The sequence below is a fragment of the Artemia sp. Qi Xiang Cuo genome, chromosome 19 (genome assembly GCF_049724085.1).
Source record: "Artemia sp. Qi Xiang Cuo chromosome 19, ASM4972408v1, whole genome shotgun sequence".
NCBI lineage: Eukaryota > Metazoa > Arthropoda > Branchiopoda > Anostraca > Artemiidae > Artemia > Artemia sp. Qi Xiang Cuo.
In genome coordinates this window covers 37511474-37529974 of record NC_142812.1, presented here as the reverse complement: position 1 = coordinate 37529974, position 18501 = coordinate 37511474, and the positions used below count along the sequence as shown (strand labels likewise).

Below are 18501 nucleotides of genomic sequence, written 5' to 3'. Positions count from 1 at the left end.
AGCAACAATATTCTTCACAGGTCGTACATCAAATTTTCTTGGAAATAAATCAATAACAAACTTTACGCTGGGGTGGAAATGTGGATATGAGTTGTGAGAAATACGGAAGAGTTTCTCAAGAGCCGCACTTTTACGACGAAAGAGCCACGTACGGGGCGCGAGGTTCAAGTTACCAGCCCCTGGGGAGGAACAAAAAGCTACACTCCCCGTTTGGTGTCCCAAAACCCTAAGCAACATTTATCTGTTTGTATGACATTGTATTTCTTTTGTTATAGCTCTTTATAGGTTGCCAGCATGGGCGTAGGCAGCATATTGTCTAGGGGGGGCAGTCGATAGTGTGATGGAGGGGCTTTTATCAACTGCTTTTTCAACCATCTGCTTTTCAGCCATATCTAATGTAAATTTGAAGGTCTAGGGGGGGGGCAGCTGCCCCCCCCCACCCTACGCCCATGGTTGCCAGCTCTTTTTGTTACATTTGATTAAACTGGTCTTAATGTAAACAACTTTTACGGTGAACTTAAAAAGACAAAAAAGTTTAATGCCTTCATGTTTAGGAGCATTAGGATTAAAGTAGTTAGAAGAAAATTGGTGTTGTGGAATTTTTTAAAAGCCCATCGTCTGTTTCTTTTATTGGTTCACAATGGTGACTGCATAGCAAAGAGTGAAGTTCCAATAGCTAAGTTGGAATATTGCTGGACTGTAGGGAAGGATACATGTTAGAAACTTTGAGTTTTGGGCTATTGAAAATTATTGAGTTTTTTTAAGATTGTTTGCATTCAAAATGCTTATTTTGAGTAAAAAGTTTATATCAATTTTTATATAAATGTGGAAACTTCCTGAAAAGGTTATGAAACATTGACAAGATTATTTAATGTTAAACAAGTAGTAAACTGGCCCTGTCATGCTCAAGAATGTTTGGATCAATAGTAAAAAAAAAAAATCTTTTGAATGAAAGTTTTTCAAAATCCCACGATTTAGCTCTTTATCATTAAATTAATACATTATAAAGAACAAAATATTCTCGTGGCAAGCTCAGTTTTAAGAATCGAAAGGAGGGAGAGCATTTTAGGGAAAAATATTCAAATTTGAAGTGTTTCTGAACATATTAATACAATCTAAAATGGAACTTTATTAAACTCCCGTTATCACGAAGTAAGGTTATGACAAAACAATAGTCATTGTTTTGTTTCCTTTTTTTAGCGGTCAGATTACCGAGGAGCTAGCAACAAGGACTAATTTGTTTAAGAAAACCTGTAGGATTTTACAAACGAGCCCTCTACCACTCTCACAAGAATAGTTCTGAGATTTGGAAAAAAGTCATGCCAGTGAGTTCAGAACATGGGAGGACCCAAGGTTCCCCTTCTCAAGAAACATCTTTCCTACTATTAATTAAAAACAAAACTTCCCGCAAAAGAAGTTCTTCAGAGAAAATTTAAGAGCCATATTAAAACTTCAAACGAGAAGAAATAAAGTCGTATAATGATTCAAACTTTAAACGACCAGAAATTACTATAGAAAAAAATAAAACAGAAGTAATTATGTAAAGTATGTATTTATATATTATGTAATTTATTTATATATTAAGTAATTAATATTAATTAAGTAAGTAAAATATTAAGTATTATGTAATTAATTTATATATTAAGTAAATTATGAATTATGTATTAGTAAATTATAAATTATGTATTTGGTAAAGTAATTACCAAATGAACAGAAATAAATATGACACAAACATAAAACACAAACATAGTATTTACTCATATAGATGGATAATTAAGTCCTAAACGAGCAAAAATTAAATTAATGCTCAATGAAACTGAAAACGACATGGGATTACTATAAACATGAGTTTGGCTCCCCCTCCTCTCCAACGGTAAACCTTCTAAAGTCTTTTGTGTCATATGCGTTTTCTTGAAAACTATATGTAGGCTATTTTGAACGGTGTGCTTTGGTTTTTCTAGACATTAACGAAAAGTGAACAATAGTAATATTTTATTCTTCAATTTTAAAAAGATGTTTTATTTTTAGCAATGCGCAAATGAAACAATAGACCTTAGAAGGTTTAGGGTTAGGATATGGGGGCAGTAGCCAAAATCCTTTTGCACAAATTCCTGTTCGTTTTCAGTTTGAATTGAGCGTTCATTTTGATAATTTATCTTTATTACGATCTGTTATCTTTATGTTTTATGCGATTAATAATTTTTGTTACTGATCGTTTTGGGTTTCGTTTATTCTTTGATAGTTATTTCGAGTCTTTTTAAGTTTGAACTACTATGGGAATTTATTTCTGTTCGTCTCAAGTTTTAGCATTGCTCTTTACTTTTCTTTGAAAAATTCCTTTTAAGAATTTTTTTTTTACTTAATTTCCGTCCGTTTTTCATTGGAAAAAAGTTTGATTATCAGTCAACATTACGAATATTTCTCCAGTTTTTCATATTTTTGGCATAAGAATTGCAATATCGGATTCTAATTTAAATTTTTAAGTTGAATAAAGGGATCTGAACGTTGGCTTTCATTGTATTCAACAAATTATTGCATTGATTTCAAACAATTTGAAATCCGGATTTTGAACAGTTCTTGAAACTGAGATTTTGTTTCAGCAACGATTCCTAGAATATACTAAAAAATATCCTCCTGGGAGACTGTTCAAAAGATTATGTATGAATGAAATTGGAACAAGAGAATAAATATATATAAGAGACATCACTCAGCTCTCTTTACTTCTGTCTCTTTCATCTCCTTTATTTGTGACTCTGGTGTGAACATTTGCTTGGTGTGGTGGAATAGCTATAATTTTGCCAACCAGAATGCACATAATGTCTTTTGATTGAGGTCAAAACTCATGTCAATATCTCTTGAAATTTCAAACTCAACACCCAAGCCGTTCTTGAGATATTTCACTTACGCCCTTTTGAAAAGCTTTATGCACAAATTGTCTCCCGATTTATTTCAATTTACCCCTCAGAATATTCTAAAGATTTCTACTTAATACTCTTACCGTTCCTAAGATATCGTAAACCCTATTTTGACAACCTGGATCCACATAGTATCTTTTGATTTAGTTTAACATCCTTCTCGATATTCCCTGAAACTCTCAACATTAATATCATTAACTGTTTGTGAGATATAGCAGGTTCACCCTTTTGACGGTAAGGATGCACATAGTATCTTTTGATTAAGTTCAACATCTCCTTTATTTTTCTCTGAAAGTTTCAACTTAATACTCTGAACTGTTCTCGATATATTGCAGGTCTTTGGGTTTTGTTCGACATCCCAATTGACATTTCCTGAAAGTTTCAACTTAATAATCTTAGCCGTTCCTGAAATATTTCATATAGTCACTTTTGACAACCGGGATTCACATAGTGTTAACTTCTCCCTCAACATTTTCTGAAAGTTTCAACGTAGTACCCTTAACTGTTCTCTATATATTGCAGGTATGCCGTTTTGACAACCTGGATGCATATAGTGTCTTTTGATGTTTTAAAATCCCCTTTAGTATTCCCTGAAAGTTTGAACTTGGTACCCGTGGCTGTTCCTGGGATCAATGTAGATACGTCAAGATATGCTCTTTTGACAACGTGGATGAACATGGTGTCTTTTGACTAAATTCAACATCCCGATCGACATTTCCTGAAAGTTTCAGCTTAATAATCTTAGCCGTTCCTGCGCTTTTACAGATGCACCCTTTTGACAACCGGAATGCACGTGGTATCAACGTCCCCCTCAACATTTTCTGAAAGTTTAAACTTCATATCCTTAACTGTTCGCGAGATATTGAAGATATGTCGTTTTGACAATCCGGATGCATATAATGTCTTTTGATATGGTTTAATATTCCCATAGTGTTACCTAAAAGTTTCATTTTCATACCCTTAGCCGTTCATAGGATCAATATAGAAACGCCTAGACGCGCCCCTTTTGACAACCAGGATGCACTTAGTCTCTTTTGATATAGTGTAACATCCCCCTCAAAATTCTTTGGAAGTTTAATGTAATACCCTTAAAAGTTCCTGTGACGTTGCAGATACGCTGAGGTCTGCATCTTTAGTTAAAAAGCCACTGTTTGCCTGCAGCGTCGACATTTCTGCTGTGTTCGATTCTGTCGTCCACTCGCAACCGCTGTGGTGCCTCTTAGATTCAGGAGTCGACCCCTGCATTGTCCATGTTCTCCATGATTGGTACTTCCACACGCATATTCGTGTAGCTTTGGGATGGGAAACAATCGCCGGTCACCACAAGCAAAAGCTTTCTGAACCCATTCAACTCTTCAAAGGAGTTCGGCAAGGATCTGCTCTAAGCCCTATCATCTTAAATTCTGCGATTTACTCTCTAACTAGACTCGTTCGAGGGACGTTCTTTTTGGAGAGCTTGGATCTAAGTTTCATTTCTTATGCAGATGACTTGTTGCTCCTAAGCAGCACGCTAAGGGGACTACAAGAGAATCTTCGTCTCTTAGTGACCCTATACAGAAGAATAGGACTACAATTCGACATAGAGAAAATGGAATTTATCGTTTTTAGCGGCACTATCTCGACCAATTCCAATCTTGTCCTTGATGGTATCAGAATCCAGCAGTCCTAGTCCCTGAAATACCTTGGTATCTTGTACGGTCAGGCACCTAGGTCAGCTAGAGGCTTGTTGACCGAATCAGTCTGTAAATCTATCAGCTCAGCATATGGGAAAGCTGTCGAATGCAATTTGTCATTTAATCGATCTATTAAGTCAAAACTGTTCAACGCCATCGTCTCTCCTGCCATCTGGTACATATCACCCTTGTGGGAAATGTTGTCCCTCACCGAGCGTCGAAAAATACGAACCACGTATTACAGATTTGCAAAATTTTTGCTGGGACTTCCGCTAAGATTTTCTAACACGGAGATCTCATCCATATATGGAATCCTTGATCCATAAACCAAGGTGATTGATCTAGAACGGAAGGCTTCAAGACGATCCCTCAGTAAACTCTACGAATCACCGCTGACTCAACTGTTTCTATGAATAAAATACCTGCATTTAATTTATAGTGTCAAATATGTTTTTCTTCTTTCTCTTGTTTCATTTTGTACTCCTTTTTTTCCATTCATCCATTGTAAGCGGGCACAAATAAATATATATAAATATTTATAAGCAATTTTGACAACCTGAATACGCTTAAACTCGTTCTGATTTAATCTAATAGTAGTAGTAGTAGTAGTAGTAGTAGTACTAGGTGTAGTAGTAGTAGCAGTAGTAGTAGAAGTAGGAGTAGTAGTAGTAGTAGTAGTAATAGCAGCAGTTGCTGTAGTAGTAGTACTAGTAGCAGCAGTAGTAAGAGTAAGTAGAAGTAGTAGCAGTATTAGTAGCAGCATAAATAGTAGCAGTAGAAGTAGTAGTACCAGTCACGGTCGCCATCGTAATTGTAGTAGTAAAAAATGCACTAACAATGTGTCACAATCTATAGCAGTCGTAGCTGCAAGTAGTCACAGTAGCAAGTAGTCGCAGTCGAAAGTATTCACAGTCGCAAGTAGTCTCAGTCGCCAGTAGTCGTAGTCTCAAGTAGTCTTAGTCGCAGCTGTGAGTTGTCGCAGTTGCAGTAACAATTAAATTCATTTGCAAGTAGTGATTGTCGCAATTAGTCTCAGTCGCTAGGAATCAGTAGTCGCAGTCACCAGTGGTGACTTTATTTTAACTGAAGGGATGACTTTACATTAACTGAACGTTTTAAGTTAATATCGTCAGTTGTTCGCCAGATATTGCTTAGGAACAACTGAGGATATTAACTTGAAACTATAATATCTTAGTATTAGTACACATTGTATCTTTTGACTTATTTCAATACCCTCCTTTCCCAATAATAGATCCTATATGTAAACAGGGGGCAAATTGCAGTATTTGCAACCACTACCCTGTGGCTGTGGGAGGTCATATCATCACCTATAGCTATTGGACCTTCTTACTATTTTGAACAAAACGGATATCTTTAAATGTTCATCAGTGTTGAGGGGAGATAAGTATCTAAAAAGGGTGACGGGGGTGATAGACACCCTCCAATTACTTTTTAACATCCCCATCAAAATGACCTGAAAGTTCCAACTTAACATCCTCAGCCGTTCCTGAGATATTCCTGACGCGCCCTTTTGACAACCAGCATAAACATAGTATTTTTGTTTTTTTTCAGTACCTCCCTCAAAATTTCCTGAAAGTTTCGCAATAACATCTTAAGCCTTTTTGAATACCCATGATCAAACATGCCCCCCTTTCCCATAGCAAACCCTATTTGTAAACAGTGGCCAACTTGCATAACTCACAGTCCTTGCCCTAGGGACTCTGGGAGGTCATTTAATCCCCAGAGGCATCGTTATTTGACCTTTTGATTATTTTCAACTAAATGGCTATCTCAAAATTTTGATCAGACTTCTTTGGGGTAAAGGCAGCTAAACAGGCATGAGAGGGGGATTAGCAGCCCTTTGACAACATTTAACTCTCGGAAACTCTGGGCACTAGGGCTTTCAATTTGAATGAATGAGCCCCTCTGAATTTTCTAAGACCACCTGTTCCATATGAAGTGGCTCTAGAAATAAAAATATAAATAATAAAAAACACATTTGAAGCCTTATGGCTCTTTAATACAGGCAGCGCTAGAGCGTTGGCTCTGATGTCTCTATTGTGTTACTTCAGTTTGTAAAGTAATGTCTTCACTGATAGAGTCGGGGGGGGTGGAGACTATGTACTGTTTTACACATTTGTATGTATGTATCTACGACTCTGGACCCTGTTCTTCCAGCCCTGACTCCTTGTACCTACCTTAATTTCAGCGGACTTGCCTAGCCCTTCGATCCTCCAACGGTTCTGCTTCATACGAATATAGCGAGTGCAGAACTTTCAAACGAATAAAAAAAAACTAATCTTATAAAAGACTTACGGCCTGTTAAGGATATAAGGAGAAACAATTAGTAACTTTTTCCTTTATGATTTTTTTTATCAAGGTTTAACTTTTTGCGTGTATCTTCTCCTTCCAACAATGTTAAAGAAAACAAACACTGATTTCTTTACTTTTAGTAATCGTTCTAGCTTTCTGGAACACTTCCCAAATTCAAGGGAAAAGGGCTCTATGGATTGAGGATAGCCAATTCAGCTTATCTTTACTTGACTATTTCAGGGAAGATATCTCAGTTAACGGCGATATGTTCTCTTAATTGTGATGATGGAAGAGCGTAATGTAATAAGCCAAAGTTAATGAGAAGACAAAAGATATCATTTTCGAATTTGCGGTAGGGGCAATCCTTTTCTGGCCAAATATTGTATTATTTTGTGTAGCTGAGTAACGGGAATATGGACAAACAAGATGTATTGTATGTGCATCTTCTTTTTATAAGTATGTTAAAATATGTATGCGTTTGCCATCATTTTGTGTGTGAGAGATGGGGCGATATGATTAATAAATACGGTTTTGATGACAACAGATTCATTCTTTTATACTCAATTATTGTGTTTCAAATCAGCTACTTATTATAGCTACTAAACATGGATGCCGCCAAGAATATTTCTCGGAAGGGGGGCAACAAATAGAACTAAAATTTCGGTCAAGGTTTTCGTATAGCTGTGCACCAAAGGGATGATTGTGTTTGCATATAGCTAATGCCTTAATGCCATAAATATTGATACTTAGACACATTTTTCACAAATATCCGTTGTAAAGAAAAGCATTCGGCTTCAACAAGACTCACTGGAGACAGCCGATTTAATGGCTCCATACATTGAAGCACTAGATTTATAATGTTCCATTTTTGAAGTATGCTTTGAAAATAATGCTCATCTGTAGCATTATTTTCATACGTAGTTATTTTAGCTAGCCATAATATTTTTTCTAATCTGTTTCTGAGAAAAAACTATCTAAGTATTGAACATACTTCTCAAATTTGAAATTCTGCAAGAAGAATTTGGAAAATTGTCCAAAATTTGTTATCGAATTCAATTCGTGGAAGTGTGAGTTCCTCGTTCTAAATCGTCGTTAAAGCAGCCCTGTCAAATCTGTGACCCTTGGTTTCCTTCGGGTTCATTCAGTAGAAAGTATCACGTACTTAGATATTCAAGTGGGTTCAGCTCTTTCTTACGCCTTTCAACTCTTGATAAGCCATATTTCTCGTAGGATTGCTTTAGCATATAACCTACGTTCATAGTTGCAGCAAAAGTGTATGTCAACCAACATCTTCTTGCATTTTTTTTCGATTCATTCTCTCTTCACCACATTTTGAATAGTGGAGGAGTTCTACTGAGTCAGATAAAAGAAAAATTCGTCCATGCTTCTTCAGGTTTGCTAAGTAACTGCTTCAGCTACCTCCATGGGCAAAATTCCCATTGTAGTTTTAAGGTACGGACGAGGGTGCTGCAACTTCATTAAAGTTCGTGTCTCCTGCGCAATCTTTAGTGTTATTTTTTCGCTCTCCTACAGTGTTGATATATCTGCGAAAGACGATATTCTGTATATTATTCCATAGCTGACAGTCATTTCCATCAATCTGCTGAATTACATTTACAAAATGTGGGGTGTGTAGTTTTGGTTTTTAGATTGAAAATGTGCTGAAAATCCGTGAAAATAGTTAAAAAGGGAAAGTTTCCCTATTTTAAAAGGTTTAGATCCTGTTTTAGGGGACAGTTTCCCTATTTAAAAAGTTTAGATCCTCTCCGAATAAAAAACGCAAGTAATATCGTAATTTTGGTTCGATGAATGGATAGATGTGATGCTAATGAATCAAATGGTATGTTTCTTTTTCTTTTGATGTAAGTTACAACTACCGGCTTGTTGCAAAATCGCTTGTTTTAGAGGGAACGTATACCTTAAACGAAAAATAAATTAGAAAGACCGAACCTTCCGTGGTATCCTTGCTAGTGTCTCGTATATTGTCGAGATTATGTATATAATGTAGGATATTACCTCCTTTTATTAGACATCTATTCGATGGTAGTTTCTATTTATTCTGTAATGAATTCAGTCTCCGTTATGTGCAGAACTTTCTGCACTACGGGGTTCTGCACTACGAGGTTTTGTATATAATGTAGGATATTACCTCCTTTTATTTGATATTTATTCGATGGTAGTTTCTATTTATTCTGTAATGAATTCAGTGTCCGTTGTGTGCAGAACTTTCTGCACTACGGGGTTCTGCACTACGGGGTTTTGTATATAATGTAGGATATTACCTCCTTTTATTTGACATTTATTCGATGGTAGTTTCTATTTATTCTGTAATGAATTCAGTGTCCGTTGTGTGCAGAACTTTCTGCACTACGGGGTTCTGCACTACGGGGTTTTGTATATAATGTAGGATATTACCTCCTTTTATTAGACATTTATTCGATGGTAGTTTCTATTTATTCTGTAATGAATTCAGTCTCCGTTATGTGCAGAACTTTCTGCACTACGGGGTTCTGCACTACGGGGTTTTGTATATAATGTAGGATATTACCTCCTTTTATTTGACATTTATTCGATGGTAGTTTCTATTTATTCTGTAATGAATTCAGTCTCCGTTGTGTGCAGAACTTTCTGCACTTGGGGGATCTGCACTACGGGGTTTTGTATATAATGTAGGATATTACCTCCTTTTATTAGACATTTATTCGATGGTAGTTTCTATTTATTCTGTAATGAATTCAGTGTCCGTTGTGTGCAGAACTTTCTGCACTACGGGGTTCTGCACTACGGGGTTTTGTATATAATGTAGGATATTACCTCCTTTTATTATATATCTATTCGATGGTAGTTTCTATTTATTCTGTAATGAATTCAGTGTCCGTTGTGTGCAGAACTTTCTGCACTACGGGGTTCTGCACTACGGGGTTTTGTATATAATGTAGGATATTACCTCCTTTTATTTGACATTTATTCGATGGTAGTTTCTATTTATTCTGTAATGAATTCAGTCTCCGTTATGTGCAGAACTTTCTGCACTACGGGGTTCTGCACTACGGGGTTTTGTATATAATGTAGGATATTACCTCCTTTTATTAGACATTTATTCGATGGTAGTTTCTATTTATTCTGTAATGAATTCAGTCTCCGTTGTGTGCAGAACTTTCTGCACTTCGGGGTTCTGCACTACGGGGTTTTGTATATAATGTAGGATATTACCCCCTTTTATTAGACATTTATTCGATGGTAGTTTCTATTTATTCTGTAATGAATTCAGTCTCCGTTATGTGGAGAACTTTCTGCACTATGGGGTTCTACACTACGGGGATTTGTATATAATGTAGGATATTACCTCCTTTTATTAGACATTTATTCGATGGTAGTTTCTATTTATTCTGTAATGAATTCAGTGTCCGTTGTGTGCAGAACTTTCTGCACTACGGGGTTCTGCACTACGGGGTTTTGTATATAATGTAGGATATTACCTCCTTTTATTTGACATTTATTCGATGGTAGTTTCTATTTATTCTGTAATGAATTCAGTCTCCGTTGTGTGCAGAACTTTCTGAACTACGGGGTTTTGTATATAATGTAGGATATTACCTCCTTTTATTAAAGATCTATTCGATGGTAGTTTCTATTTATTCTGTAATGAATTCATTCTCCTTTATGTGGAGAACTTTCTGCACAACGGGGTTTTGTATATAATGTAGGATATTACTTCATTTTATTAGACATTTAGTCGATGATAGTTTCTATTTATTCTGTAATGAATTCAGTCTCCGTTGTGTGCAGAACTTTCTGCACTACGCGGTTCTGCACTACGGGTTTTTGTATATAATGTAGGATATTACCTCCTTTTATTTTATATTTATTCGATGGTAGTTTCTATTCATTCTGTAATGAATTCAGTGTCCGTTGTGTGCAGAACTTTCTGCACTACGGGGTTCTGCACTACGAGGTTTTTGTATATAATGTAGGATATTACCTCCTTTTATTAGACATTTATTCGATGGTAGTTTCTATTTATTCTGTAATGAATTCAGTCTCCGTTGTGTGCAGAACTTTCTGCACTTCGGGGTTCGGCACTACGGGGTTTTGTATATAATGTAGGATATTACCCCCTTTTATTTGATATTTATTCGATGGTAGTTTCTATTTATTCTGTAATGAATTCAGTGTCCGTTGTGTGCAGAACTTTCTGCACTACGGGGTTCTGCACTACGGGGTTTTGTATATAATTTAGGATATTACCTCCTTTTATTTGACATTTATTCGATGGTAGTTTCTATTTATTCTGTAATGAATTCAGTCTCCGTTATGTGCAGAACTTTCTGCACTACGGGGTTCTGCACTACGAGGTTTTGTATATAATGTAGGATATTACATCCTTTTATTAGACATTTATTCGATGGTAGTTTCTATTTATTCTGTAATGAATTCAGTCTCCGTTGTGTGCAGAACTTTCTGCACTTGGGGGATCGGCACTACGGGGTTTTGTATATAATGTAGGATATTACCCCCTTTTATTAGACATTTATTCGATGGTAGTTTCTATTTATTCTGTAATGAATTCAGTCTCCGTTATGTGGAGAACTTTCTGCACTATGGGGTTCTGCACTACGGGGATTTGTATATAATGTAGGATATTACCTCCTTTTATTAGACATCTATTCGATGGTAGTTTCTATTTATTCTGTAATGAATTCAGTCTCCGTTATGTGGAGAACTTTCTGCACTATGGGGTTCTGCACTACGGGGATTTGTATATAATGTAGGATATTACCTCCTTTTATTAGACATTTATTCGATGGTAGTTTCTATTTATTCTGTAATGAATTCAGTCTCCGTTGTGTGCAGAACTTTCTGAACTACGGGGTTTTGTATATAATGTAGGATATTACCTCCTTTTATTAGAGATCTATTCGATGGTAGTTTCTATTTATTCTGTAATGAATTAGTTCTCCTTTATGTGGAGAACTTTCTGCACTACGGGGTTTTGTATATAATGTAGGATATTACTTCATTTTATTAGACATTTAGTCGATGATAGTTTCTATTTATTCTGTAATGAATTCAGTCTCCGTTGTGTGCTGAACTTTCTGCACTACGCGGTTCTGCACTACGGGTTTTTGTATATAATGTAGGATATTACCTCCTTTTATTTGACATTTATTCGATGGTAGTTTCTATTTATTCTGTAATGAATTCAGTCTCCGTTGTGTGCTGAACTTTCTGCACTACGCGGTTCTGCACTACGGGTTTTTGTATATAATGTAGGATATTACCTCCTTTTATTTGACATTTATTCGATGGTAGTTTCTATTTATTCTGTAATGAATTCAGTCTCCGTTATGTGGAGAACTTTCTGCACTATGGGGTTCTGCACTACGGGGATTTGTATATAATGTAGGATATTACCTCCTTTTATTAGACATTTATTCGATGGTAGTTTCTATTTATTCTGTAATGAATTCAGTCTCCGTTGTGTGCAGAACTTTCTGAACTACGGGGTTTTGTATATAATGTAGGATATTACCTCCTTTTATTAAAGATCTATTCGATGGTAGTTTCTATTTATTCTGTAATGAATTCATTCTCCTCTATGTGGAGAATTTTCTGCACTACGGGGTTTTGTATATAATGTAGGATATTACTTCATTTTATTAGACATTTAGTCGATGATATTTTATATTTATTCTGTAATGAATTCAGTCTCCGTTGTGTGGAGAACTTTCTGCACTACGCGGTTCTGCACTACGGGTTTTTGTATATAATTTAGGATATTACCTCCTTTTATTTGACATTTATTCGATGGTAGTTTCTATTTATTCTGTAATGAATTCAGTCTCCGTTATGTGCAGAACTTTCTGCACTACGCGGTTCTGCACTACGGGTTTTCGTATATAATGTAGGATATTACCTCCTTTTATTTGACATTTATTTATGTCTTGGGAAATTTATGTCTTGGGAACTCTTGGGAAATTTTTAATTTATGTCTTGGGAACAATTAAAACACGGGAATACAATCTAGCCAGTTGATTGAGCGTTCTGAGCTTAGAAGGATTGGGTATAAGACCTTTGAATTTCCATACGTGAATGATTGGAATCCCACTTCTTGTCACGGATTGCCTTAAGAAGGCAGCATGAATCTTAACCTCGTATAGTTTGAAACTCTATCGACCCAGCCAGGAATCTAATTGTTTTATTTAAATTACTGTCACCATTAGTAGTATTGACTTAACTCTATTAGGTGAAACTCGTCCAACACTACAAACTTTCTTAGCTATTCACATAAGCTTGAATATTACCAATGGCTAAGCTGAAAACATACTGTGAAATCGCAGATAACACTATGATAAGCAAAAGCAATGGTTATGATCACCAATCTTTGCGGCCGCTTACCATTCATAGATGGTCGGGGGTCTGTATGTTTGACGTAAAACTCATTTTATACTAAAGGAATTGGTTCTGACGGCGTTCCCTGCTGAATCGTCAGAGATTTTTCTTTATTTTTTCGTTGCTGTATTTTCATATATTCATTGAGGGTTGAAAAATATGAGCTACCAATATGGTTTGGCTTGGGGTTTTGGGCCGTTTCAGAGGAGTTAGCTCAAAGCACACGGTAGCATATGGTTTGATCTTCAGATCAGAAAAGAGGTCAATAGATTAATCAGCATGCGATTTAAATGGGAAGGTAAATCTTTGATGGACTTATAATATGCGTATGATTTGAGGATCCTAGATAAAAATGTTATAAAAGGAATAAATATTGTAAAGTTTCGAAAGTTCTGGGTGCAAGAATTTTTTTTTTTATTGAGAAAATTGAAAGAATGGGAAAATGAGTCTTCGAAAGGCATGGCTGTGAAATGTGGGCGCTTTCAAATTTTGAGAAAGATATAGGTCACGGTACCAAAAATAGGCAATCTATCTTGGCCGAAATTAAAGCAGGAGGCAAACAAATGGGATTGAAGGAGGCCATAAGAAAGCATTTCAAGGAAATAAGACCTTTATGGCAAGCATTAAAGAGTAAAGCTTTGAATGCACTGTGGTGGAGCAGCAGTTTGCGCAGTTGTGTTGGTCTTAGATCGCTTAGTGTTCCGACAAGTTGCTAGTAGTAGTAATGTCTGAGTACTGAGACAATTTTTTAGTCCTAGCAAATAAAAGTCTTATGGCTTTTGTGATTCAAGAGCTTTCAAGTGTTTAGTCGACCAAAGGAAGTAGGCATGAACTAGACCTCTTCAGACCTCTCTCCTGAAATCTTGGGATTTTGTGACTTTGCCTGTAATTTTCTTTATTTTTGCATAGATCCAGTATTTTTTACATTTTATTTAAATTCTACCCTCCGAAAATACATCCCTGCATGTTTACCTGAATTGAGCTCACCATAGGTCATCTCAAACTCAAGAATAAAAACTAGCCTTATTAGGCCCGTTTTTTAGCACTAAGATCTTACATCTAATATTTTGCATCTTTCTGCAAAGATTATCGTTTTTTAACTCATCTTTGTTCTAAGATCTTACAGCTCACTGATGTTAGCAAAAAAATGTGAAGAACGCCACTGTTCTGCCATATAGAACAATGATGAGAGAACTTTGATGATTTACTCATCATTGTTCTCAGACCACTGATCAGAGCAGAATGATGAAAGACGTTTGCATAAAAACGACAAAAGATGTAAGATCTTACTTCAAAGATATCATTTTTATGCTTTTTCTTACAAAAGTTGTAAAATCTTAGCAAATTGATGAGTGAAAAAACGGCCCTATTGTAATTATTAAGACTTGATCAGTATACAAGTGCGTTTTTGTATAACACATTTCATCCTTCAAATTTCAGTGATCGAACTACCGTCGATAAAAGCATGTAAAAAAAAGTATAGATGTTTATTTTGTCACTATAAGTGTGAACTGGACTGTGTAAACATTTACGAGCTTAGTTATGTTTTTGACATGGATCGAGAGTTTTAATTCCGAATTTTATTATTAAATTATTTTTTCCCATGAAGGATCTCTACTTATGATTGAATTTAGCCTCTGTTTTCCTCTTTTACGAAGCAATAGGGAGAATCAACTTTCCATATTTCCATTAAAGAAAAGCTCTAAGGACGATATTTTAGCCACAAAATCAAATTGCTGTTTTGATCTTGAACCTTTGAGGGGAGATGTAAAAGTCCCTATGGACAAATACGGTTATCAAAAAGCTTTCACTATATTGCTTGTTTATCAGTCTATAATTTAGTTTGAGTATCTTCTTGAGACTGGTTGTATTTTCCGATTCCGTTCTGAAATCGAGAATGCCCTCCATAAGCTTTTACTTGAAGAGGCAAGACTTTTGGGTGTATATTACATTTGGTTCAAGTTATTTGTGGAGGAATGAAATAGAATATCTCATAAATAAATAGGAGACACCAGAAAGAAGGGAGTTTTATACATATATATATATATATATATATATATATATATATATATATATATATATATATATATATATATATATATATATATATATATATATATATATCTGGAGATCAATATCGAGTAGGATGGAATTGAATTTTACCCCCCCCCTCTAAACTCCCTTTTTGAGAAACATGCTTCAACCAGCTGCATAGTGTGTCTGTTGGTGACTGGGAAGTGTGTTTCTATCTGTTTCTCTTATTCTGAAAAAGGTTTCTCTTATTGCGAAAAAAGGTTGTACATTAGCATAGAGGGCGGAAGGGGCTAAAGGGCACGCCCCTTATAATTTAGGGTACTTCAGGGTATTTGTGTATTATAGCAACCCCCCTCAAGAACTGAAGTGAGTGTCAGGGTCAGTGCTTCCACTTTGTTCCTACTAGATTTCTGTTCTGTCTTTTTGAAAATCCTGAAAATTCCGATACCCGACCACAGAAAATCCGACTATTCTTCCGACACCGTGGTGATCCGAAATCCGACAAATGTCCGACTCGAACCGAAAAATCTGACAAAAGTCCGACTACAAGAATGAAGCTTCTCATTTTCTACACTATTTTTAGGCTGAAAAGGATGCAGTGAGTCGCCTTTCAGTTCCCCGATCCGATCCCGCTACTCCCGCTTTCATCCTTTTGGCCCTTCTTTTAGCACGCAGCCGCGCAATTTCTTGCGCTGACGACGCAGCTATTTGCGGTTCAGACGCCGTGGACCATTAGCCAAGACACTATGTTTTCAAAACGCCGTCAACCGCTACAAGAAGAAAATGAAGTTGCACCGAATTCGGAATTTCGACGAACACCACAAAAATCTCACTATCAGCCAAGAGCCCAGCCAACTATACCTGCACACAGAGCACAGACATCGAAATCTATCATCTTATATTTGAACTCCTTGAGTCAAAAGATCTACTGAAAGATATCTGAGAATATCTAATAAATAAGAGACAACCAAGACAGTAGCTCTGTAGCCCACAGAGTGAAGCAAAAAGAAGAGGGCTAAATAGTACCAACTGAATAGCCCGCCTGCTGTGAACTAGAAGAAGAAGACGAAAAACCGAAATTGTGAACCAAAATCCCTCTTCTGGGCGTGAAAAAAGCCTGTTTATTTTGTTTTCCATACTATTTTACCTTCTGCTTTGCCTTTTTTTCCCATCTTCTTCTTCTATTTATCAGCAGGCGGGCTTTTCAGTAAAACTATTTAGCCCTTTTCCTTCTGCTTCACTCTGTGGGCTACAGAGCTACTGGCTTGATTGCCTCATATTTATTAGATATATTCAGACATCTTTCAGCAGATCTTTTGACTCTAGGAGTTCAAATATAAGATGATAGATGTCGATTTCTATGCTCTGTGTGCAGGTATAGTTGGCTAGGCACTTGACTGATAGTGGGATTTTGTGGTGTTTGAAGTATTTTAACAGTTTAGAAAGCAAGGTATGTTGTGCAGACGTCAGCATATTACATTCAAATAGGCAATGGTCAATTGTTTCATTATTCATATTACAATGCCTGCAAAGAGGGGACAGGGGAATTGAACCGCTTGAATTAGAAATCTTATATGCGAATGCAAGGAACTTTAGTCCATTTGTTCCAGAACGAATTCTATGATAAATTTTAGAAAGATACTTAGTGGGAAAGGGGGAAAGGAGAGGATTAATCGTATTAAAATTAATATCTGATAGCCTCCGTTGGTAAATATCTCTAGTTGGGATTGGTCTCCCACTTGGCTGGTCAATATTTATAGCATTTTTTGCTATTTCATCAACCTGATGATTACCACTTATGCCAGAGTGGCTAGGAATGTACTGAAAGTAAGTGTTTATGCCACTTGAAGCAAGATTGTCAATAATACTGAGACAATGATAAGTGTCAATGTCCAACTTATATTGAGGAGCTGAGGCCAGCAACTCAAGGATTTATAAAGAGTAGGAATAGATGATAATATTATTCAATTTTTCAATCAAAGATTGGTTTTGCTTAAGGTGTTCTAATGCCATGATTATGGCATTTAACTCAGCAGACATTATAGATAAATTATTAAATAATCTCTCGCCCATTGCAATTTTCAGGTGAGGAAGGAAACCACCACTTGCAACCTTCTCATTCATTTTTGACCCATCAACAAACATTTGGAAGTGATTTTTATAGGTAATTGTATTAAGTTCAGCAAATTTTTTCTGAACAAAAGCAATGGGGGTTAAATCTTTATTCCATTTTGAAAATTCAGTATTTAATATGGGAAATGACCACTTCCATGGAGGGGATTGGGGGAAAGTAGGTGCAATAGACTTTGCTGGTACAGGGAACTTCTTTTGAATATTGGCATACTCATCTGCAATGCCTCTATACATGGCTGGATTTCTTAACCAATTATGTAATGTGTGTGAGCTATTTGATTCAATTTTTGTAAGATGTTTTATCAAGAGAAAGCTACGTCTATCCCTTATTGTTGTTAATCCACTCTCCATAAGCAGAAACTTGGTGCTTGTGGGTTTCCTAAGACCAAATATGAGACGTATTATATCATTTTGTGTTGTTTCAATTTTTTGCATCTGGGTCTTTGCACATGCACCATATACAATGAGCCCATAATCAATATGGGGTCTTATATGTGATTTATAAAACTGGAGTAAGGTTTTCTCCTTACAACCCCAGGGTGTGGAAAGAAGTTTTTAGTATATTTGCTTTTCTATAACATTTTTTTATTGTGTTTGAAATGTGGAGGAGGAAATTAAGTTTTTGGTCAAGCATGAGACCTAGGTAATTAATATTATTATCTTCTGGAATGGTTGTTTTATTTAGAGTTAGTTTTGCATTAACATGGTTTCGCTTCCGGTGAAATTGGATTATTTTTGTCTTGGTGGGTGCAATGGGTAAATCTGAATGTTGAGAGAATTTTTCAAACTGGAAAAGTGACTTTTGCAGATTTGACTGTGCTATCTGAAAGGTGTTGCCAGATGACCATAGCACCAGATCATCAGCATATTGTATATTCGTGTGGGGTAGGTTCATGTCCCAGAGATATAGGGCAAATAGGAGGCAACTAAGGACTGCTCCCTGAGGTAGGCCTTTGGATAGTGTCTTTTGGGGTGAAGAGGCTGAACCAACACAAACAATGAAAACTTCGCACTTCTATGAAGGATTTAATAAAGGATAC

At 36.1% G+C, this 18501-nt stretch overlaps 1 protein-coding gene across 1 annotated transcript in view; it reads left to right on the top strand.

The window, feature by feature from the left end:
- The window catches only part of LOC148940802 (nischarin-like), a 216672-nt gene extending 200731 nt beyond the window's left edge, over positions 1–15941 (top strand). The window contains exon 7 of the mRNA XM_089105682.1: positions 15912–15941. The gene's annotated coding sequence lies outside the window, so the exon portion shown is untranslated. The remainder of the gene's footprint in view (positions 1–15911) is intronic.
- The last annotated feature ends 2560 nt before the right edge of the window (positions 15942–18501 follow it).